Source organism: Apus apus, chromosome 3 (genome assembly GCF_020740795.1).
Source record: "Apus apus isolate bApuApu2 chromosome 3, bApuApu2.pri.cur, whole genome shotgun sequence".
Taxonomy (NCBI): domain Eukaryota; kingdom Metazoa; phylum Chordata; class Aves; order Apodiformes; family Apodidae; genus Apus; species Apus apus.
Genome location: NC_067284.1, coordinates 53,986,563 through 54,010,806, shown reverse-complemented (window position 1 = coordinate 54,010,806; position 24,244 = coordinate 53,986,563). Strand labels below are relative to the sequence as shown.

At 43.2% G+C, this 24,244-nt stretch overlaps 1 protein-coding gene across 5 annotated transcripts in view; it reads left to right on the top strand.

Annotated features, from left to right (window-relative positions):
- Positions 1-21,831: 21,831 nt before the first annotated feature.
- AFTPH (aftiphilin) overlaps positions 21,832-24,244 on the top strand; it is a 48,264-nt gene continuing 45,851 nt past the window's right edge. For all 5 annotated transcript variants that reach the window (XM_051613822.1, XM_051613821.1, XM_051613820.1 and 2 more), the window contains exon 1: positions 21,832-22,021. The gene's annotated coding sequence lies outside the window, so the exon portion shown is untranslated. The remainder of the gene's footprint in view (positions 22,022-24,244) is intronic.

Below are 24,244 nucleotides of genomic sequence, written 5' to 3'. Positions count from 1 at the left end.
TCCTGGTAGGTTAACACAGTCCTCAGACTTTTGCTGTCCTGCATGGGCTTGGCACAGCACAGTGCCTATGCCAGGGATGCTGAGATGAACTCAGCACACCACTGTGTCTGTCAGGAGCCAGGGCCCTGTGTTAACTGCCTTGTCTCTGTTGCCACCCACTGCACTGGGCACTCCTATGTGTTCCTGCTCCAGTGGTTTTCTGTCTCAGGGAAAATGCTTTTCTGAACCTGATTCTGGTTTTGCCATTGCATAACTCCACCAACCGCCGTGCCCACCACCTGATTCTGCCCTGTTGTGGTTTCTGAGCCAGGCTTTGAGGCAAAAAGGGCTGTGAACCCACTTCTGATGAGTTGTGGTTTGGCTGAGTGCTCAGGAAAGGGCAGAAAGTCACAGTTTCAGCTTCCAGATCTACTCCACACCAGTTTGGAAGCCTTTTTCTTTTGCTTTTGGGCAGTACAACGCGAGGACAGGTGAAGGAAGGATGATGTCTATGTAACCAAGGGCTGTTCCCCCCGTGCTTGGCTTACATTGACTCGCTCTCAAAAGCGACTGCTGAATATGTGCAGCGTAAGTCAGAGAAAGCCAAGGCCTTAAATTTCTCTGTTCAGTTGGACTTTGAGCCAAATCCAAATGTTTAAGACAGGAGACTGTGCTCCAAAATTTATATCTGAAATTTTTTGTCTCAACAATCTAGGGATGGATTATTCAGATACTTGTTTTGGATATAAGGCCTACCAGGCCTGAAGCAAGACTGCTTTTAAATTTGGCCAGGTTTTCAAAATGCTTTTCAGTAGGGACAAGTGGTCTGTGAGCTTCTTGGAAGCTTCAGGACTGAGTGTGTGAATTGATTTTTGAAATCTTATGCTAGAATTTTTAGTGGAATACTTCTGTGTTTTCCTCTGAATTCTGAAATGAAAGAAGCCTTGAATGGTTAAAATTCTTGTGGAGTGAAATCCTTCAACTTAGTATAGCTTTATTTTTTCCCAAGGAGGGAAAAAAAACCCCAAAAAACCCCAAAAAAGCAATGACCAAATAATTTAGTTATGTTTGGAACTGGCTATGATAAAGCTGATATAATAAAAAAAATAATAATAATAATAAAAAAGATAAGTTATTGCCTCGTCAGAAAGAACCTTGAAATGTTTCTGTATCATGTGAGGTACTCTGTGTCTAAACATATTTCGCATAAACACTTTTTCACAGCCAAGTTGTTAAAAATGTTACAAAATACCTTCTTTTTGTGTCACAATTAGAAACGTTTGCTCCACCTTGAAAGAACATTTTGTACTAAATATTCAGATGTCGTCTATGTGAACTTGCACTAACAGATACTATATTCTCCCTCCCCTCCTTGACTAGCTGGAGAAAAAATAGGCATAATATTGCTAAACCGGTTGAATGTGACATCTGGTTGAGGCAAAGCATCTTTCTCAAGGGCTGTTTTGAGTAAACAGCCTGAAAACCAAAGCAAGAGCCTGATTCACCATTCTGCTGTGCCAGCTTTCCACCCTGTCACTCTCCTGCTGTGAGGCTGAGACTGAAGCCCATACATAGATTTTAATGTAAGAGAGCAGCACTCAGATTTTTATCTTCTGGGATTTAAAACTATTCACCGGGGAGGAAACAAGAACAGAGTAGCCACAGCATTCTCAAGTTTGGTTGTAATGTCGGGGTAGCATGAGCTGCTGTAGTCCTAACAGAGCATGAGTTCAGATGGAGATAGTGGGCATTTCCGAGCCAGCCAACAGCACAGGCTGTGGAGCTGTGTGACAGTTTCCCAGGGACAGGCTGTTGCTGCATTGTTAGCTGCCACCTTCTGCAACCCTGTACCAGGACACACAGCAAAAAAAGCCAGCGTTGCTTACAAGTTTGCAAGGCATAAATGGGTTCATGTTCCTACCTGCCTTCTTTGAAAGAGACTCCCAAAAAACAATAGGACTAGCCATGCCACTAAAGTATTTCTTTTCCCCACAGAGGTTCAAGCAGTGTATCTGATGATGGCAGACTCATCTTGCCTCCCATCCACAAGAGGTGCTCCTCACAGTGACCTTTTCATGCAGAACCACAGTTCTGCTGAGCTACTTAGTGGTGGCTCTAAGCAACCTCCCAGCAGCTCTGGAACTGATTTGACAGTATGAGGAACAAGAGCCAGGCTGAGGGCAGCCCTAAACGCTCACTTTGCTAAGCACAGAAGTTAGGAAGAAAAGCTACTCAAGTCTAGAAACAGTTAGCAACCTGGTGAGATCTTTTGTAATAATGGATATTGTTCTGATGTTCTCACATGGATCAGAAAGCATACAGGTAAAAGTCGCTTTGCAATGAATGGTGTGTGGGATTAGAACCAAGGCAAACCCAAATGGGGAGGAAAAATGAGCTGCAGACGCTTTATCTGGCTTTGATACGCCCTCCCAGCTCCTCCCAGCAATCATTGCTGTTAGAAACATACACAATTACTACAAGAAGATTCAGCAGCATGTGCAAGATCAAAATAACAAACTCATACTTTGCTACAGGTCCTCCCTAGCTTCTGTTGCTAGGCCCTTCCATCTGTCTGTCAACAAAGAACTAATATCCTGCTACTTTTGAAATCCATGGCAAAAATCCCTTTGACTTTCATTGAAATAGGTCCATAATAAAAGGGGTGTTTCTAGCTTTCCCTCCACAGTTATTTTCAGCTGGGGCGTACTCTAAAAATCTGTTCTTTCATTCTCCTGAGTTTAGGTATGAATAGAGGACTATTCCTGTCTGCATTATCCATTTGACTAGAGTCAACAGAAAACACAGGCTCTCTCTGCTGCAGTTTCACAGTTAGCTGATGAAATGTCTTATGTTATTACCTCCCGATTTTAAAAGTGAGGATGTGCACAAAACAACTGTATCACTCACCACAGATCTATTTTTGTGTTGTGGCCATTTCATAATGAACTTTTAATAACAATAAAACCTGAACTCTACACTAGGTTGTTCTGTCTTTTATCTGAATTATTAATGCTTGACTCTTGACTTCTTTTAACTTCTGGATTATTTTATCTTCTGACTTTTTTTCAGATGTTGCTAGCTTTCCCTCAAAAAACTGTAGCCTGAAATTTTGGAGTGAGATGTGCAGCTTTGGTAGCAGCTTGTGTAAAAATCTTTTAGTGTGTTTAAACACGCTATACAGAAAATCAAATAACTGCATTAGAGAAAGAATAGCTTTCTTACTCATGCAAGATTCACACTGACATCACTGGGCAGCGTAAGCCTCAGGAGTTAACAGGCACGACTCGGACCCTTATGGCCAGGCCATGAGACGCAGTGGCTGATCACTTTTGTGTAGGATAAAACAGCCCGTCAGCAGTGTAACTCACACACACTCTTCAGTTCACTCTGGTGGGACTGGCTTCACGGATGAGGGTTATGTGGTGAGTAAAACCACCAGATCAGCTCCAGAGATAGGTTGTTAGGAGATCTGGTGTTTTACTTGTTGGCATAATCCTAACTAAAGTTCACATTGACCCGAGGAAACTTTAAGGTCTCAGCTTCTTCCAGTCAAGGCTATTGAAAAAATTCCGCGTGACCCAAACAGGAAAGGATTATGCCCTACATCCAGTTGTGGCTGTACAAAATGAGTGAGGTTTCTGAGGGAAACCTCAAAACTCAAACAGCACTGAAGCAGCAGATGAACAGGATTTGAATACAGCAAGTTCTGAGTTTTTTCTCCCGATAAAATGATAATGAATGAGATGCTCCCCACACAGTTCATCCTAGCTCTAACCCATGGATCTGGGCTTGGATCTGGGGCCATCCCTGCTAAAAGCCAGACTGCAACTGAACTTTTGTTTACTACACACCATCCAAAAAGGGGGTTGTTAAGACACCTAGAGATTCCTAGTTAAGACACCGTATTAGGTAACCTAAAACTGAAATAAGGTGGAGGACAGAGGTAAACACACACACCAGTCAGAAATGGCTGTAAATGGTGTAAAGGCACCATCTGTTCCCCACCAGGCAGTGGGACAACAGCAGCCTCTTAAGTACTTGGGAAGATTTTCAAAAGGGGGAATATATACATCCAATTTCACCATTTTTCACTCCTGTAGAGGCCCTTGAAAAGCTCTAGTTTGACCTGTAGCACTGACTGAAAAACAGGCATGAGTTTTGGGGTGAAGGGAACGGGTCACCCACCCCACTCCTGCTCCTGATGTAGCAAGTCTCCCATTCAGATCAGCACTACACACGTCTCACAGCTGGGCCTTGTTTTGGTGGAGTGTTTCTAAGCTTGAAGTCCAGCCAATTCATGTTGAAAGATTTACTCACAGGAATACCATGAATATGACTCTCTGCTAGCACTGCACTGGATGGTTTTTTTTTAAATTATGACTTTCACCACTTTTCTAAGAATAGATGCTGGCGCTGAAATGTCACATTGGCTCCAGAATTCTCCAAAGGTTACACATTTCTCATCCTGTTCAGATTCTGAGGCTTCAGTTTCCACACTGGTGCATTGCCAGACCAGGGCTGTGATACTGGGGGGGTCATTCTGGGAAAGACCCTGAGAAGGAAGTGTCTTTCAGCAGCTCTCTTCCCTGCAGGTTGAAGGAGACCTGCAAGTCTCTCTCAGCACTCAGAAGTGAGAGCAGAACAGAGCTACATTGACTCCTGATGTGCAGAATGGGGCTTCCCTACAACACTGAAAGGTAGGAACAAAAGCCTGGTTAATTAGAAAAAAAAACCTTCATTGAAGCTGAACAGTAAATCTCAGCAGCAGAGAAAAGAGGGGTATTTTAGTAGTAGGCAATCTGGTACTAGGAGCAAAGAGCAATGCTCTCTTGGTGCCCAGAGGCCATGGGCAGGTGGTGCTTCAATCGAGCAGAGAGGCAGAGCTCCGTGCCATGGAGCACCCTGTTGCCAAGCACTGATGGAGATGCTGGAGGTTTCTGAGACTGCTCAGTAGCTCTGCCTGTGCCTGGCTCCAAAACCCCTCGTGACAGGAGAAAAGCCACTGCTGACAGTATTGTAATGTATGACAAGCTACAGTAGCAGCTCCAGCACTGCATGCTTGAAGAGGCAAAGAGGATTTGTTCCTGGCTGCTCTCTAAGAAATTTTCTGTTCAATGAGAAAGATAATCACTGCCTAGAAGAGATCCAGACCAGAAATAAAGACAGATTATGGCTCTAGGCAGAAGAAACATTCCTGAGAAAGCAACAGATTCACTACAGTCTCCAGGGGGAAATGAAATATTTTAATTTAAAAGTACAAAGACTGCAACGAGGATAGTGGGTTCCTTTTACATCCCAGCTTTGTAAGAAGGATATGGTGGGCTGGAATGGCTACAAAACAGACTCAGAAGGGCAAATCTGGGAGCAGCTCTGGCTTACTGCATGGGTACAGAATACAGCTTCCACGTCCATTCCCCTCCATTTCCACTGCCTTTTCTCAGGGGTGGCAGGTCCTCTCTGCGAGAGAGAACTGTTGCTGGAAACCCCACAGCTGGAGGAATTCTCTGGTTGTTTCAGAGCTTTAGGTGTCCTCTATAGACACCAACCAAGTGCACTTTATTTAACACCACTCACTGAAGAACTTCAAAGCACTGACAAGCTTTACAATCCAGGTGTTTGCTGCACCTTGTATTGAAAAGTTGATGTGCACACACATTTTCCTAGACAAAATATAGCAATCACATCTGGAGTGATGCAAACAGGTAGAGCTCTAGATCTTGATTTCAGCAGAAGCACACAGACCTATAGCAACTGAGCACCTGCTGGAGTATGAACTGGTTTCCCATGACAAACTTAAGCTCTTCAAGCTATTCAAAAGATGCTGTCAGGCAAAATAACAGGATCCTATTTAGCAGAGAGAAGCACATGATTAATGCACTGTACAGCTGAAGCTGTGATAATGTAGGGTACAAGATTATGTTTTTAAGTGAAAGGGAAAACAGTTGTAATTATAATTGTTGTTGTTTTTATGTATTACCAGCTGTATTGATTACCTTCATCCTGTGTGTCGCTGGCAACTAGGGAACATGATACATTATCTCATGCTAGTGCAGAGACAGGAGTAGAGATTGGTGTATTTTTAGAAACAAGATTCCCACAGTGTAATTGTAGCAATTGGATAATCATACATATGCATATTAAAGTGCCAACAGATTAATTCCTGGACAGAGCCAGCAAATATTTCACAGTTTGGGGTAGGAGGAAAGAGCAGGAATGAACAGTTCAGAAGTTCAACAACTGACCAGCACAGCATTTTTAGTTCTAGGAGTGTCCTGAATGCTGTGTGGCTCACACTGGCCAGCATGAAAGGGAAGCTGGTAAAAAGCAGTGTCTCACTTTCCAGGATGAAGGGAGGATGCATTTGCAGGTCAGTGTGTCCATATCTTTCCTGCCTTACCTGGTTCCATAACACATGAAATTATTTCATTGCACCAGTAAAGAGAACCAATGGCCATCTACAGACACCCTTCAAGGGCTCAGTCCTGGGTCTCAGCTGCCAGCAGGCAGTGTTTGGGGTACCTGTGTTGCACAACAGGGTACAGTGCAGAGGTCCCTGGCTCACTAATCTCTTCAAGATTGCAGAAGTGCAAGACTTATTGCTGGTCACAGAACTATACAGATGTGGGCACACATCTGGTAGGGCCAAATTGCCTGTAAGCAAAGTTGACTGGGAGGTATGCAGGAGCTGCCTGTGGAGAGCAGATGTGCAGCAGCATCTGTTGGGATTTCACATGTTGTGTAAAGCATTTGTATGTCTGGTAAAGCAGAATATGCTGTTTCAGACTCTGGGAATATCAGCCAGGTTAAGAGTCTGGTCATTGGGCTGCTTTAGACAGCAGTTGTACAGGACTGATCATGCAAGGTCTGAACCTTTTCACTAAGAGCCAAGTGTCCCTAAGTAGAGCATAATATGTAGAAGAAAGAACTAATGTGCACCTGAAGCATTCAGCAGCCATTCAGGTAGGTGTCAGAAGGTCAGATATCCTCCAGTAGACTGTTACCGTGTTCAATATAAATAAACAGATGATCACAGACCATCACAGGAACATGATGACTATTACACTTGATAAAACTCGCAGTCCAAATAGTTCACAGTCTTTGGCTGTGTTGACTGGAATGTGTTTTGGGGACAGCACAAGAGATGCTGTGGCAGACAGCTATAGCATAGCCTGGCCTAGATAGATTTTTCTTTCAATTCTCTTCAAGTAGAACTGGACTGAAACCTATTCAGTAGTCTTGTATTTTATGCATTTACCTCTGTAGTTAGGACATGTTGGCATTGAAGACTATTAAATGCCTCATCTTTTTCACAATCCTGTTACATTTATGCATGCTGACATCATTCATGAAGGGCAATATACTCCACGCAAAAAAAAATTATTCTCTGTCTGCCTTCAATGTACCACTCTTCTGTCTCATTATATGCCCTTTTATCCTTTAATATGTGGATGAATAAAGAGATGACCCTAGACTACCTTCTCAGTGTCATTTAGCTTTCAATACACTTTCATCATGTTTATTATCGCCTTCTTCAAGGTAAACAGGCCTTTTCAACCTAATGACCAAATACCAGACTGGAAGCTTTTCTAAAACATTTTAGCACACAGCTTCAATCCATACTGTAAGAATTAACAGTCACGACAGTCAAAGTAAATTGCAGGTGGTGCTATATTGCCTAACATCCTGATGTAAATGTAAGATAAAGGCCTACTCCAGGAGGTGTAGTGCAACATGAAATCCAAGTGTAGAGACTTTGCATATCAAGTTATATCTTCATTTCAGAAAGGCCTCTAATTATGCTGAAATGGGTGCTTTCAAGTTTTCCTACACCTGGCCTCCAGGAACCCCTCCAGGTAACTGCAGGCAATGACTCTCTCCATGTCATTCTTACCCCACAAGGGATTTTAGACACTGAATTTACATAGCCAGAGCACTGCAGGCCAAAAGGACCTCCATCTCCTCAGCCTGTTCCCACCTGCCTTTGGCCAGCCTCCAAATAATTCTTGTGGCTTCCTTTATTTTATGTTCAAGCCATCTTTTTCTACCTGCTGTGCTGGAAGGGAGTAGCCAAATCTGTCCTCTCAGAGCACACCACTCTGCAGGGAACATCTTGTTCTGGAGAGGGCATGGCAGGAAGAAATGTCCTTCATGGTATTCAGGGTGATGTGAATCAGGTTTCAAACAGGAGGCCACAATTTTCACTGCCAGAGACAGCCACCCATCCCAAGCACGTAGCAGCTCCACTTTCCCTTTTCTAAGCTGTTTGATTTAGACCTCAAACAGTTCCAAAGGGAAATTCTGGATACCTTCACAGGTGAACTTCCATATATGGCCACGAAGCCACAGGCTGTGATGGTTGGCATGCAGATATATATAAGCATGCCAAAACTTCCACAGCAACATGTTACTAGTGTACACAAATACAATTACACATGCATTTATTGGGAGAAGGTGGTAGAGTGACTCGAATATGTGTCAACAGCTTCCCAGGGTGAGGAATTAAAAGAGCTATTTGGTGCAATAAAGACTGATGCTTAATACACAATTTTCTGCAAAGATGGCTTTTTTTTGCTTAGGCCAGCTGAGTGGCTACATTAATGGGAAAACTGGAAGCCTTTTAGTGGGTGAGTAGTAGCTGAAACTGCAGGGGTATTCATGCCCTATCCTGCAGCATCTAATTTCAGCTGTGGTAATTCAGTCTTGTCTCCGTGGGTTCTCTATATAGGCAGTGGAAAGAGAGACACTTCTCCAGAGCATAATTTAGCAGAGACAATTTTGATGCTCTGAATTGTCTTCCAGAGGCCTTAGCTACTATGTTTATAAAAGGACCTTGAGGACACTCACTTCTTACCAAACACCCAAATGCAGATGCCTGATCTGCCCTTCTCACACATACAACATCCTGTGTTTAAAAGTTAAAACAAACAAACAAAAAAACCCCAACAGCTGGAAACAACAGGCCACGACAGCTGGATTCCAGATATTTCCTTAAGCACCTGCTAATAGGAAGGAAACTACCACCCTAAGAAACTGAAAAACAGCAACGGCTTTCAGTGCTGAAGGTAGAGGGTTCTGTATCACACACAGCAAAGATACTTGCCATTCTGCTCCCACAGGGGTTCCCCTGTCCTGCTAGGCTTGGAAAAAAGATCTAAGTAAAAAACCCTGGAAGGAGCTGAGGGTAGCACCTGCACAACATCCCTCTTCTGCATCCCACAGGTGATGCAAGCATCTTCTACACACAGGAGTAAGAAATACAATACACTCCATCAACTAGAAATGCTAAATGATATGGAAAGGCCTCTGTAAACATGTGATCTTTGTTTATTTCTAATTACTTTCCATGTTGCTTAGAGCAGGGTTTCCTTTTAAGCCAGATCCAAAGTAATTACTGGCTATGAGAACTTTCAGTGGCTTCCAAGCAGGTCCTGAATTGCCAGGAACAGGTGGCAACAGGAGAATACTGTGTGCCTCCCCTTCCACCAAAAGTAAAACCAGGTAAAGCAGAATCACATTTCAAGAGAACACATTTATCATTTCGCTTAGACTGAACAGGGCAATTTTTTTTATTCCTGTCTTTTTTGAACTGTTTAGCACCAGCATAAAAAGAAGATAGAGAAAAGCACCTTCTCAGAACCCAAGCTATCAAACAGCTCTTGGCTGGGGGATTTCTTTGCAAACAGCACCAGAAATTCTAAATTCAATATTCAGCCTTCATTCCTGGATGGTCTCCTACTCTTGAATGCAGAGGAAACAATGCTGGTACTCTACTGATATCAAGGAGGTTTGAGCAGCAAACAAAGCTGACCTGAGTTGTTTTGGGTTGCCAGTTTTGTGCATAGCTTACATTTTATCACTCCAAAACAGCAGAATGCCAGAGATGGGTGAATGATCACTGGCTACACGGAGTCCGAGTCAGCCTGACAGGTGTTTCAGAGTGCTTTACTGAGAGGTAGTAAGACCAGGTATTAATTATGAAGTGACCTTGGGGAAATGAAATGGAAATACATTGTTGAGCTCAGTCTTAGCTAGCACCAATGCTATGACGTACGTGAATGTGCCCACCCTCCCATAAGGCTGCAGCCTCTACAAAGGAGAGGGAACGGGCAGAGGGCCTGAAAACAGAAAGGGAATAGGCTCATGTCTCTGCACAGAGATAACAGCCCTACAGCTGCTTATTTAGCCACAGTCAGAATGCAGCCCATTTTATGAATCTGCCAGCACAGAGGAAAAAAACATGGGCATGAAACCCCTTGCTCAGCAGATGCAGGAAACAGGCTTTTCATTTTCTAAGACAATATTATTTTTATATGTAGTCTTAGTTAAATTCAGGAGTCCTGATGTGTTCTTACTCTCTACAAATTCCTCATCTACTGTGTCCAGCTAAAGACTGAGGAAAGATTTGGGGTTAAAGACTGTGATGGACTGAAGAAACAGAAGGACAATGATATGTTTACCCATTTTGTTAAACCTCAAGACTTCAGAGATATAAGACTTCACATTTACAGGCATTTTTTTATTGCTAGTGGGGTTCAGGATGGTGAGCTCTTTGGTGCTTAGAGAATTATTATTTATAGTAATAATAATAATAATAATAATAATAATAATAATAATAATAATAACAATAATACCTATTTTATACTCTTATACTCTTCATATCAGAAGAATCCATTTTACTACACCCCGAGGAAATGAGGAGAAAGCCTTCAGACTCCTAACGAGGTCAAGGCTACACTAAACCTTCCATGGGCAAGGATGTCCTACTATGACAGAGTGACAGCACTAAAGGATGTAATCTAAAGATAATGTAAGTCAAAGAAGATGTCAAAGAAGGACTGGGACACAACCTTTTGCATTTTAATTGCAGCTGGCTCCTCAGGAGTATACTCAGAATTTTGCACAGCAGCAGCCCATTAGCTGTAAAAGACCATGCATAAAGGTCTCAGAGAATACAATCTTCATGCAGACAAACAATATCAGTCACAAAAAAGCAGGCCTTACATTATTTTATTTTTGTTCTTTGCAAGAAAGTGTAAATACATACAGGCAGTCACACACAGATTTACTCCTGACCTTCAAAATATTTTTAATTCTTATAAGTCCAAAGCCTACATGTGTGTTAGGTAGATATCACTGCAGCTTGTTGCATTCTACCAATAGAGCAACTGACAACCTCTAATTGCTTGGGAGACCCCTCTCTTATAGCAACCATTGCCTTGGTAAAACAGTAATTCTGTTTTTTCATAGCTGAGCGATACCAGTGCAATGGGAAATGCAAACAGCATCTTCGTGCACTGAAGAAGGTCCTGTGATAGAGATGTTTGCTTCTTGGGATGTGAAATGTTTGGATTCAACATCAAGATATTAGATCAGCCAAAAAGAATCACAGCAATAAAACTAGTACTCAAAAGCTCACACAAACGCTATGTATTTTGCACACACTACCAGTAGCTGCCACAACTGCAGAGATTATTTCCTGTTCTTTATGGGTCTCACTTATTCACCATCATATTTACTATAGCCAAATTATGACTCCCAAGGAGAGTCTGCTCTGGAGCCTTTCCTAGGGCTACCATTAGACTGAGGCCTAACACAGCTCTGACCTACTGCTATCTGCTCCTACACATCAGCCCCAGAGCAGAAAAAGAAACTGTCATCTTTCTGCTCCAGGTGTAACAGTCCAGCCTATCCCACAGAAAGCCAGGCTTGACACTTCCAGCACAGGAAGCTTTCCCACAGGCAAGAACGAGCCACGAGAAGCTGTAGAGGCATCCATAATGCAGGGGAGACTCCTTCTGCACAATCAGGAGAGAAAAACATGCCACCACAGACACTGCACCGGGCCCCAGGGCATGCTTCTAGCTGTGCTGATGCTACCAGAACACGCATTAACAAACAGAACAAGGTAATAATTGTGAGGGGGGAAGAAACCTATCTGATCCACTCAAACTGAATTAAAGGCACCACAGTAGCTTGCATATAACAGAATCTGACTCAGAAACTGGTCCAGCACTGTGAAATAAACCAGCCCCAAGGCAAACCTGAGCACAGAGTGACTCTTTGTCATATTTTGTAGGGGGTTATCACCCTGGGTTTTTTTAGGTAGCACAGATCTATCTGTCTGCATCTCTGTCAGATTGAGAAAGAGGGACTCCCTAGAGAAGTGGCCTGGCTAGTAAAGGCATATAAACTGTCAGCCAAAACCAGAGATGTGTAAGTAACATGGGCCTCTCTGAAGTTGCAGGCTGTAAGATAACTTAAGCACATATTGATGGTGCAGAAGTGCTCATCAATGTAACCAGCTGTAACACTGCATCTGAAGACATTTATATGGGGGGAAAAAAGATCAGAAGACTCATGACTATGCAGCAGTGAAGTGGATGCACCATCCATCCTTGACTAGTTGGCTATGAGCAAGAGAATAGGTCAGTCTGCAAACGCTTCCACAGCAGGTTCAGCTTACATCCCTGAAGCAACCTTTCAAAGGGCCATCTGAGCAGTTGAGCTCCATCAGTACAATTCAGATAAAATGATCCCATAAGGTACAAGAGGACATGGTAAAGGGGAGCAGTCAGGCACTAAAATGCCTACATTCTCTTTGAATGAAAGCTGGTTCACATCCCACCATCTCTCTGAATAAGCAGAACAAGCATCTGAGTAATGAGACATCTCTGCAGTGCTTCTGAAACTCCCTCCCGCTCCTTCATGTGATGATAGGCACAGGAGTCTTTGCTCCTTGAAAAATCCAGGCTATTGTCAACAGGGTTTGTATCAAGAATTAGTTGCTGCTCAGAAAATGGTGAATGATCTCATAAACTGCAAGATTTCTTAAAGGATTGCTGCATTACTAGCATGGTCATGCATCTTGGCTCCGCCACAGAGAAGGATTTGTTGGAAACTCAACCCAGTACAGGGTAAACAGCGAGTTACTGAGAATATGCTCTCTGCCCAAGGGATTTCTTGCCAAAAGGGACAACCCCCTTTGCAGCAAAATATGGATAAATATGGTCAAATATGGATTGTGGCCAAATTTGGAAATAATTATATCTGCTCTGCTCACATAACAACTGGGCAGTTGGACCAATGCCATTTCCATGCAAACTGACTGTAAGCCACCATCAGTCTTCCATTTAGATTCACTGAACTGCTGACTTGCATCTGACTGAGCACACAGCAAATACCCTCTGGCCCACATTATAAACAATTCTATAAATGCAGGGACATTGAGAAAAAATTGCTCCTTTGAAACATCTCGCAATCACCTTGTGTTGGGAAGGCAGGTCTCGACACTTTTAGTGCTGTTTGGAGCCATATTTCCAACTCGGTAGCAGTGGATACATGAAAGTAGGGAGGTATGAAAATTTCTCAACATCTAGGTTTGATCTCAGATCCCTCTTTGGCCAGATGCAGGGACAGAGCCCAAGCTGGTGCTCTGAAAAGAGTCCTCTCTGAACTACAGTGGGAATTGAGCCTCCTTGCAACAAGTGCTAGACCCTATAAATCAGCAGGCTTATTGTGCTTATTAAACTGAAAACCATGAGCCAAATTCACCGGTGATGAACATCCCTTGAGTTCAATATGGTGGAAGATGGGATGGCTGCAGTTCACCACTAAGATGCACATTATCTCCCTTGAAATGACACCAGCTGCACTCAGGCTGTATATTTGGTGCAGAGAGATGCAGGGAATGGCAAGGGGAAGTGCTCCCTGGCAAGGGCTTCTGCAGAGCACATCAGCAACACCACATAAGCCTGCTGGGATCATACTTGCTTACTTGAACCAAGAAGCTGGCTCAGAGACAGCACCCTTATTGTAACACTGAAACACAGCCATGATTTAGCAAGAGGGTTCCTACTTAGAGCCTGGTGAATTTAAACAGATTGCTCAGGCATCTGGATTTACCTAATCTCATCTTTCCTAGCTCTTCTTGTGGCAACAGAGCTAGTTCACCTGTTCTCAGGAGAACTCTGGCTGATCCTGAATATTGAATGGATAGGGGTTGGACCTCATCTCCTCATCTGCCCTGGTGTCTTTGTGCTTGCCTTTGTCATTTTGCTGTTTTCCTCCCTTACCAGCTCTCCACACTCCCTTCTGCCTGCCCTTTCCTACATGCTGCCTCTTGGTACAAATGTCATGGATTCAGTCTTGCTTCTTTCTGCTTGTGAGACAACAGCAAGGGACTACACAGACACCAACAGACCCCTTTACCTGAAAGCCTCATCCTGGCTGCTGGTGCAGGACTCCAGGGTGGCTGGGGCAGACAGTACTTTTGTTATCATTCAAAAACATTTTGGCTATTTGGAGCATAACATTTTATCTCTAGATTCTGTCTTGTTGGTTATAACTTACCTACAACAACAGCCCTGCCAGGTAGTTTAGGACCAGATACGTCCAATCTCATGTATTTTTCATGTAAGAGCATTCCAGAAAGCAATCCTGTTTTTCTGAGATCTACCCTTGCTATGGGCCTACATCCCAGATGCTTTGCAAACCCCTTTGCAGAAAAATATGAGAGAGGATAAAATTGACATATGTGGTAGTGCAAACAGGCATCAGATATGAGTCTGAAAGACAATGAGAAGGATTCTTACAAATATTTGCAAAAGAAAGCACTCTCCTTGCATGGCAGTTGCATTTGAGACAGAATGTGTAATTAACCCAGAAACACCTCAGCTATTTCTGTTTTAAAACCTGGAACTGAATCCTACTTTCACTTACACTTAATAGACGTTTTACCATTCACTGTAAAGAGAAAAGGACATGATCTTTGGGAAAAAAAAAAATAAAAAAAAATTACTGGTATGCATCATTGCCAGTCACACAACACTGGTTCGTGAGGAAAAGTTGTCCAAACATCAGAACCAGGCAAGTGAATTTCACAGACTGTGTTGCCCATTTAGAAGTGAAATGAACTTGTGCGATTACAGCATGATATTGCAACTCTTCTTTTATATATATATATATATATATGTATCTATAAAAAAAACAGCTCTAGATGCAAGTTTTTTGATGTTTCTAAACCTAAAGCAAACAACCTCCCCCCCCAAAAAAAAAACCAAACAAAAAACCCAAGCGAACAATCAAAAAAACCCCAAAACCTTCAAATGCCTTAGAAATGTAAAAGCCCTAAGAGAGATGTTAATAGAGATTACAGGCATGTATCTTACCACCCTGAACCGCTCAGTTTGCAAGACACTTCTATAATAGTGCCCATCTCATACACAGAGTTAGTAGTTTGTACCTCAGAATTTTCTACCAACTGATCTGTGAGGGTGTTTGGTGGCTCTTGACACCTGTCATCACAGAGAGGAGCTAGTGCACAAAGGAGAGTGGCTATAGAAATTGGCTCCACTTTGGCAAATAAATAAATTGGATCATTATGGTCTTCAACAATTTTTAGCACTTTGCACCTTAAATGTAAAAAACTCACAATCCATGCCTCTTCACAGTAAAGGTCTGTCTTTAAATGAATAATTTTTATTTATTTTCTTACTGGCTTTCTGCAATTAGAGCCTGTATTGAAAAGAATAAAAACAAAACCCAAAATCAAACCAATTAGTAATACTGGAAAGCTTTGCTCTGCTACTAAGAGAGCTAGAAATCCTGCTTTCCTGCTGACATTTGAGGTACTCACATAATACCATATTCTAGGAGACAGAAGTACAGTCAGACCTGGGAGGAAATAGTATGAGTTGCCTGTACATAATTTTGGCTGTTCATTGCTTGCTGGGCTGCTACACTTGTCAACTGTTTTTTATCTCTCAGCTTGCCTAAATAACATAGTTAAACTAGGGCTGAAGCTGGATTGTTTTCACTTGTCTTAAAGTATATCTGCTTTACACCTGAACACTGCCAAGAGCTTGCCAGTTTTTGCCAGCTACATGAGTTTGTCTATTGCCTCTTCTGACAAGCCTTGCTGTCATTAAAACATGCACACACTAAAATACACTTTGTACATGCTGCTGATGAGTTACATATAAAAATATGTTGAGGCCAGGTGTATGCATAGCATCGCCACATTGAAGTCATTAACTTGACCACTTGGAGGATGTGGTCTGGACCACGAGAGGAAAAATGGGGCTATTTTGACATTCATGAGCTGGTTAATTCACTGCATAGCCCTCAAATGGCAATAATGTGAGCCTGCACGTTCATTAGCGGCTCCAACTCAGCTGCAAGCATGGCTGAGACTCAGAAAGGAGTTCATTAGAAGAAAAAACCAAACAAACAAACAAATCAATATAAGTGTTCAGTGTCAGCAACCCTATCTTTGCCCAAGTAAGTCTGAGCTAAAAATCAAAGAATTTACATGCCCTTCAGATACAGGAAATTCTAAGACAATAACTGCCATTTCATTTTTGTACCTACAGAGGGGTTTTTCTAGTGAATGCATTTAGGATTTTCAAGGACAATTCTGCAATTTTTTAATGGCTTGCGAATGGGCTGCTGATGTAGTAATGCCTTCTAGCTTTCAGAACTATCACTCCAGTAAAGATAGCTAGGGAGATTTGTATACAACAGTAACAAACTTGCACTCCAAACAGAAGATCTATATGTTGCATCAAAAAATGTGTTATATTTTATATCATTGCAACTAGAACAGATAGGGACAGTCCTTTCCTTAAGGGCTGGGAAAAAACAAGACACCTCTGTTGCATCCCCAAACCAAGAGACACCACTGCCAGGTTATTCTGCATCCCCAGAGGACAGTGCTAAAGGAAGCAGCAGCAATGCAGAAGATGTGGGCATTTGAGATGTTCAGAAGAATCACAGAGAATCACAGAATAGTCATGATTGGAGAGGACCTCTGATCACTAAGTCCAACCAACTGACCAAACAAACAAACAAGAATACCTCAGTGCCTCAGAACAGATTTGAAAGGAAACAGAGATGGCCACATAGAGGTTATCATAACAGCTAACACCTAGCAGGGGGAGGCCAGACTCAGCAAGTTCCTTTCACTGCCAGAAGGGAGACATGTGAAGACCACATGGCGCAGGAATTAATTCAGACACGGTTAGAACTGCAGGGAATGGGGATCTTCAGGATCTTTGCAGCACAGCCAGCACACAGACCCGATGCGAGGTTCCCTGATGTGGTTGAAGCATGCCCTGAGGCCAAGAGGCACGCCTGACTGACCCACCTCTAACACAGACAAGAGCTCTGCAGTGCCCTGTGGAAGAGCTCGACAGTCTGCAATGATTTGGGATGGAGCTCAGGGCACCAACCACTGCATCAGCTGCTCCTGTTTTACTGCTTTGCAATGCCAAAGGACAGCTCAGCAGTGGAGCTTAGTAACAGTCTGCTTTAGTTACAGTTCATTCTCAGCTCAGCTGCAATTTTGTTTAACTTAGCTAACAATAACTGCAGAATTTTTCTTTTACTAACTGTTGTTCATTTAGGAGCCAGCAGAAAGCACATATTGGTCATTCAGCTAGCTTTGATAATGCCCACCTTATGAAACCACAGCCACAAACAATTTTCATGTAAAGCTTTTGAGGTGGATTGACCAATTCAGTCAGACAAACTTCTTCTACTAATGCAGTAGTAGAAGTTATTTCAGCTATAATGGCCCAAGACAAATGCAGTTTTACTGCATTAAAAATATTTCAGAGAAATGTGCCAGTTCAGTTTCATGTCAGGATGGAAAAAAGTCAAAACATTCTGTTAAGATAATTGCAATGTTTTGATTTCCTGGTTTCCATTTACTTGATTATTTTTTTTTTCTATTTTATTTTCACAGAAAAAATTGAATTAGTTAGGATTGCCTTGAAAATAGCATAAATGAAAGCCTTTGGTATTAGTGAAATGAAATGATCTGGTAGGTCCAAAGACCATTTAAAATTCATTCTATGGATAATTTCAAATCTTCAAATGTTTGATTTAATTGTGAATTAAAGAAGAAAAAAAAAAATGAAGTTTCTCAGGAACAGACTATCTAGTTTCTGATCAGAAGCACTGTCAGACTCAGCAGAGAGGGAAGCAAATTGCCTGAAGTTTGAAAACGTCTTTGATTACAGCAAATTTCTTCCCTATACACTGTGCAGGGAAGCCAAAAAAAGCTTGCACTGCTGGGAGCGGTGATATGGAGTATATATATATTTACATTAAAAAACCCCAAACAACCAACCAAACAACATGCACACAAAGAAACTCCAACAACAACAAAACCCAAAAAAACAAAGCAAAACTAAACCAAAAAAATGAAAACCAAACCCAACCCAACCAAAAAGCCTGCACTACCCACTGCTAGCAGTCCAGCATCTTTCAGGAAATATTCTGCATTACACTACACAATATATAGTACACCTTAAACTATAACTAAAAGTTATAGTCAGGAACCACATTGTAAATTCTAAACTGAGAAATAAAAAGCTAAATTGTTTCCCTAGAAATAGTCCATTTTCTTGAGAATTATAAATTACTAAGTTTTATGAAGGACATGGATGCAGACCATAACAAGTTCTCTCTGCCATCCTCAATTCCCAGCCCAGGAAGAGTGACTGAGCCTCGTGACCACGTAAGTTTTCAGAAGACAGCCTTTCTGAATCGTCTTGACACTTCACGACACCCTCTTCAACTCGAGACTTACAGGAAGGCTGCGCCCTCTCCTGACTGTTCAGGTCTCAGCAGCAGTGACTGATGAAGCTGCTTTGCTGCAGCTAACAAGGCAAGTGCTGGACCTCGGAGCTACCAAGACCAGCCCTCCTTGATTTAAAACCTCTACTGCACTACGCAGAAGGGCTTCACATTGACATGAATATCTCAAAATCGCAATGTTTTTTCACCATGCTGTAAGAAAAGAAATTGCTTGGAAGTATATACTTTAAAAAAAGTCACCATATGTTTGAGAACGGATGTAACACCACTCTAGAATAATCTTCAAATAACATACAGCGCTTACAATCATTACAATTCTGTAAAGGGAATTTTCACACGTTGAAAAGATAACCTTGAAATTTATGTTGTAACCCTTGAATTCCTTTTCACATAACTAATACAGAAAATGGCTAATGCTATTATAAGGAGTCAGTCTGCCTTCGTAAGCAAATGTAATCTCCTTCAACTGGCAAAGCTTACGCAAGAGTGACTAAAGAAATCCCACACATCTTGTCAATCATTCACACTATGCCTAAATGAAGATCACCTTTTTTTTTTTTAACATGGAATGCTTACCTCTTGTCTGATCCTGCATTCAAGTTTAATGAATTTTACAGACTCAAGACTGGATATTAATTAAAGCTTCTAGTCCTAGGAACTCCTGAATGCCACCAAGAGAGAGAAGAAAAGTTCTCTACTCAGACTGGTAGGGATCATTTGGAGGGATTTTCCACCTATCTTTTAGCTTAGGATATGAATCGCTTCCTCAAAAAATCTAGGAATTTTGCTTTAAAATTTCCTTCTATTCTAGGACCTAATTGCTGACACTGTCAATCTTTTTGGTTCTCTTCCTGTGGTACATGGTTGGGCTTGTGGCTTTGGTCTTTTCCACAGGAGTTTTTTTTTTTTTTCTTTAGCGTGCTGGGGCTCAAGTTGCTGTCTGGGGAGTTTCCAGACAGGGTGTTTATTCTGTATGTTCATTCAAATAATTGATAGATGAGTTGTGTAAGAGAAGATAATTATTAAATTACCTCCTCTAATTATATAATTTACAATACTGCCATAAGGATGATGAACACCCATAGCCAGTGACTATGGGAACGGGAAACAATTCTTCACAGACTAACACTACACACTGAGGTATCTTTTGGGCCCCTGGAACATAACAGCTACTGCCAGACACAGGAAGAAACCATCTAGTTAGTCTGTTGCTTTACAACAAAGCGTTTCACTGCTTTTACAGGTTCTTCCGTGCACCCTTACGATTTGTAAAAGATGTTCTACACCGGTGAAGGTCAAAGATCTTCGACTGTTAAACTGTCCTACCTTCCAGTTCCCTCCTCCTGTCCTGCCAGGTCAGCACAAGCTTTATGCTGCATTTCTGACACTAAGCTGAAAAGAAGAAAACAGCCACCAGGCGGCGAAATGTAATACTCAGCCTCATTACTAGTCACCTATTATTATCTTCAGCGACTGTAACAGGATTCCTAACGTAACAGAAACATTTTATTAACAGTGTAATTCCCCCGTGCTTCACAAAGGCCTTATATTGCTTATTAAATTAGCAGATTAATTATAATTACCCTTAAATGCATTTGAGGCATTTTTATTCCACAAACCTCTCTCAAACATGAAAAGCTGTACAAGTAGACTTGTGTTAAGCCTTCCTCATTCAAACCACTGTGTGTTTAAATATATGCTTAAGGTTCTATAGCAACAAAGCTTTAATATTGCACTTTGATCACTATTTTATTATTGTAATTTGCCAGCACGTTATAACTGCCGTACAGTGTTCAGTTCACTACTGTCAAAGGATGGATGGCAGGCTTTGCATGTTATTTAAAACCATGTAATGCATTTTTAAAGACATAAAGTGCTGGTAGTTCTGGCAGTATTCACCAGTACAGTGTGAAAAGGTAATAGAAAACAAACAAGTATTTTTAAAAACAGAAGCATGCATGTGTTATTTCTCATTATTTTACTTAGTGGTTTTGTCATAGATGTTCATTTGTCTGTGAGGTCAAACTATTATCTACTTGTTCTCCTAAACAAAAAGGGCAAATAAGGTATGTAAAATACATGTATATGTTATTTTTAAAACAGAGTATTTCCCCCCATGCCCTTTTGACAGCCTTTTTACTCCTTTTTTACAGCATTTGCACAGCTGTCAAGCAAACAAAAACGGAAAAGGCAAGTTCGACTAAAGTGTGATTTGACTAGTGTTGCACTTACAACTAGCCTACGTACGCACCTTCCCTATGAAGCGCGGGCAGACAGGAATCTCTTTTTTTTCCAGAAACAAATTTGTACCAAGCTCCTACTGGAAGGTGGCAACTCCAGCAGAGCCTGACGCTCAGGGGCCGAGGTCTGGGCAGGATGCAGACAGGCCCTCCGGGACTCCGCCTGGACTAAGCGGCTTGCAAGCTCGGAAGAGGAAGGAACTTACCCCCTTGGTTACACCGAGACATAAAAGGTGGAAAAGCGGTACGGCAGCCTGTTCTAGAGGTGGGTTGCGGGATCCTACACCCAGGATCGACCCCCCCCCCCCCCGCCCTACACTTCCAAGGGACACAACCTGGCAGGAAACCGTTTCCTGGGCAGAAATGCTGGCCTGACCCTCAAGACGTGGGAACACTTCCCACCCCCAGACAGCTGCGAGAAGGGAGGGATTCCCCCCGAATTCCCCGTTTCTGTTTCGGATTTCCTTTTTTGTTTGTTTGTTTTTTTGTTTTGTACGTCCCCGCCTGGTTTCGGAGCCTTTCAGCGGGTCTGCAGGGCCCCAGCCTCCCTCCCAGGATCCCTGGCATCGAGCGCAAGCAGCCCCCAGCGCAGGGCTCCACGCGACACCCTCGGGGGGGGGGGAAATAAATAATAAAATATAATATTTATATGTGAAAAAGACGAAGACGCCTGAGGGCGGCCCCGCCAGGGCACGGAACACCCCGCCGCCCGGCGCCGCCCTCTTCCTCCCGAGCTCAAGATGGCGACCGCGGCGTCCCCGGCGGAGCCGCCTCCCGCCTCGCCCAAGATGGCCGCCGCGCCCGGGCGGAGCGGCTTGCCAGCACTTACGATGGCGGCTCCACGCTGAAGCCACTCTTGGCCCTCCCCAGCGGGCGGGCGGGCGGACGGGGGGAGGCGTCACCCCAGCAGCCTGAATCTCCCGGTTAATTATGTACTAATTCCCTGCTGGAAGTGACGTGCCGCGGGGGGCGGCGGTGCGGTGCCTGCCGGGAGCCCCGGTGGGCGGCGGCCGCCGGGAGGGGGCCGGGCCGCAGCGACGCGATTCCTGTTGCCGTGACATGGGTTCCCCCTCGATGGCGGTTGCCGCGGGAGGCCTCAGATAACCGGCCCTGGCCTCTCTCCCCTTCTCTGCCTCCCCGCCGCCCCTCCCCGCCCGCCGCCATGCCCGCCCGGACCCCGCCGCCCCCTGCACAGCGCGCAGGTAAGAGACGGCGCCGCCGCTCCTGCCGGACGCGGGGCGGCTCGTTTCCTCCGGGCCTGGCCGGGGAAGAGCAGCCCGTGCCCCGCGGTGGCGAGCGGGGACCCCTCGGCGCTTCCCCCGGGGGGACCTGTGGCGGCCGGGGCCTGTCCGGGCTCGGCGCTCTCTGCTCTTCCCCCTCCATCCCGCGGGGAGGGCGGCGGGGCCGGGCCGGGCGGGAGGGAGGGAGGGTGAAGACCCGCCGCGGCTGGAGCGAGAGGACGGGCCACAGCGGGGCCGGCCTGGCTGCCGAGCGGCTTTGTCCTTGTGCGGCGGGCCCCGGGCGGGGAGGCCGCCGTGTGGCTCGGCGGGGCCGCAGCTGGAGGAGAGGACGCGGGTCGCTGTGCTGTGGTGCGGTGCGAGAAGTTCAGCTGTCCTGCGTGCTCGGCTTTTCCCGATCAGCTTGCTTTGTTTGAGGGGTGTCAAGCCTATTGTTTGCTGCATGCATCTGAAGATGACACCCTGAAGCAGTGTTACATTTATTATTTTTTTTTAAGGAGTAACGCCATTCTAAAACGAGATTAAATTGCTGAAATGCTCTTTAGGTTCTGACGCTTCAGTTTGCGGTTATAAGTGGCTACCTGATGAGCAAACCCGTACTTTTTCCTTCAAGACGGTTCGTTAAACCAAAGGTTAAACCTTGGGGTCCCTTCAAAGCCTCAGTGAGTTGGTTTCTTGATGGTAACGGCCCCTTCCTTCCAGCTTCAGCCTTGAAATTGAAACCCTCAGAAGTCTGACTCCCCTTTTAAAGGGAACCGCTGTTCGTAAATGAAGTGGGTAGAAGCAGCATCGTTGACAAGAGCTGTACTGCATTGCTTGTATTCGTCTTGTTTTCATTTACATTTGTTTTCACATAACAAAGCATGATGTGCTTCGTTAGAACTAATTTCTTCAGCTGTTGAGTTCATGGTAAAGTGAGCTTGATGGGTGCTGGTTATTTAACTGGCTGGTCGAAATTAAAAATATCTCCTTCTTGTTTTATTATCTGGGTGTATGAACTAGACTTGGAAAACCAAGTAGCCTACTTTAAGCATAAAACGTTAGATGGTATTGTTGGTGCACACAGAAGTTTGTATGCATGCTCCTACAGCTGATGTGTAGGTAGCAGTTCCTGAAGTTGGAGCTGTACCTAGAGGAATATAACATTAACTGGGAGAGCTGGGGGAAGAGTTGAAATACCTGTGGCTACTGAGGGGTTGTGGTTTTTTGGTTTGGTTTTTGTTGTTGGTTTTGGGTTTTTTTTAACATTCCTTTAATATTATTGAAAATTAATAGCATAAATATGAGAATTTACATGTAAAAATTAATTGTATAATAAAGGGACTTCAGAAAAGCTGATGTGGCTATGGTGTTTCCATTCCACATGCTGTTTGCATAAAGTACACGCTGTATGACCTTCTAAGGTCATGTGAAAGCATGACCTCTTCTTTTTACTTCCTTAATTTGTTTTTGAGTAAGCAGTTGAAGGATCTTGGCCTCAATAGATTACTTAATGCTGTCTGATTTTGTTGTTATTTGGTTTGCTTTTTATACAGATCGTGGTTTTGTTTAGCAAATAATTTAATAGTCAATAAAGTTGAGAGTTAGACACAGTGAATCATATTTGTAACATCACTTCTCTTGAGGAACTCAGCATGTGATATTTCATTTATACTTTAAAATTGCTTTAGTAGCTTACTTCATTTATGTAATCAGTGTGTTAAAATACATTAATATAATATTCTGAAACTTTTGGGACTTTGAAAAGACCTGTCTTTCACAGTGGAAATAATAGAGCAATTTAGATGGACTTCTGTCAACTCTTTGCCCTTTCCTATTGAAATATTCATAGAGCTCTCCTTGCAGATATGTAGTGGTATCAGTTGGAAACCCCGTGGTAAAGAAACTGATGCTGGTTCTGGTTGTTGTCACTATACTCAGCAGCATAATCTTCTTTCAGATACTCCTTTTGACAAAATGTTCATTCCTTTCTGTGCTATTGTACTGTTTGACAATTTAAACTACATCTTTGTGAACGTTTCGGGGCAATGACATGCTAAGCTTTTCATGGGTATTCAAAATACTCATAACTTTTCTAGATAGTCCTCTTAAGAGAAATATCTTGGATCCTGCTTATCACCAGGTTTCAGAAATTTTGTCTGTTAATTTTTTTTTTTCCTTCCCATAGGAAACTCCCTACGCAAACTG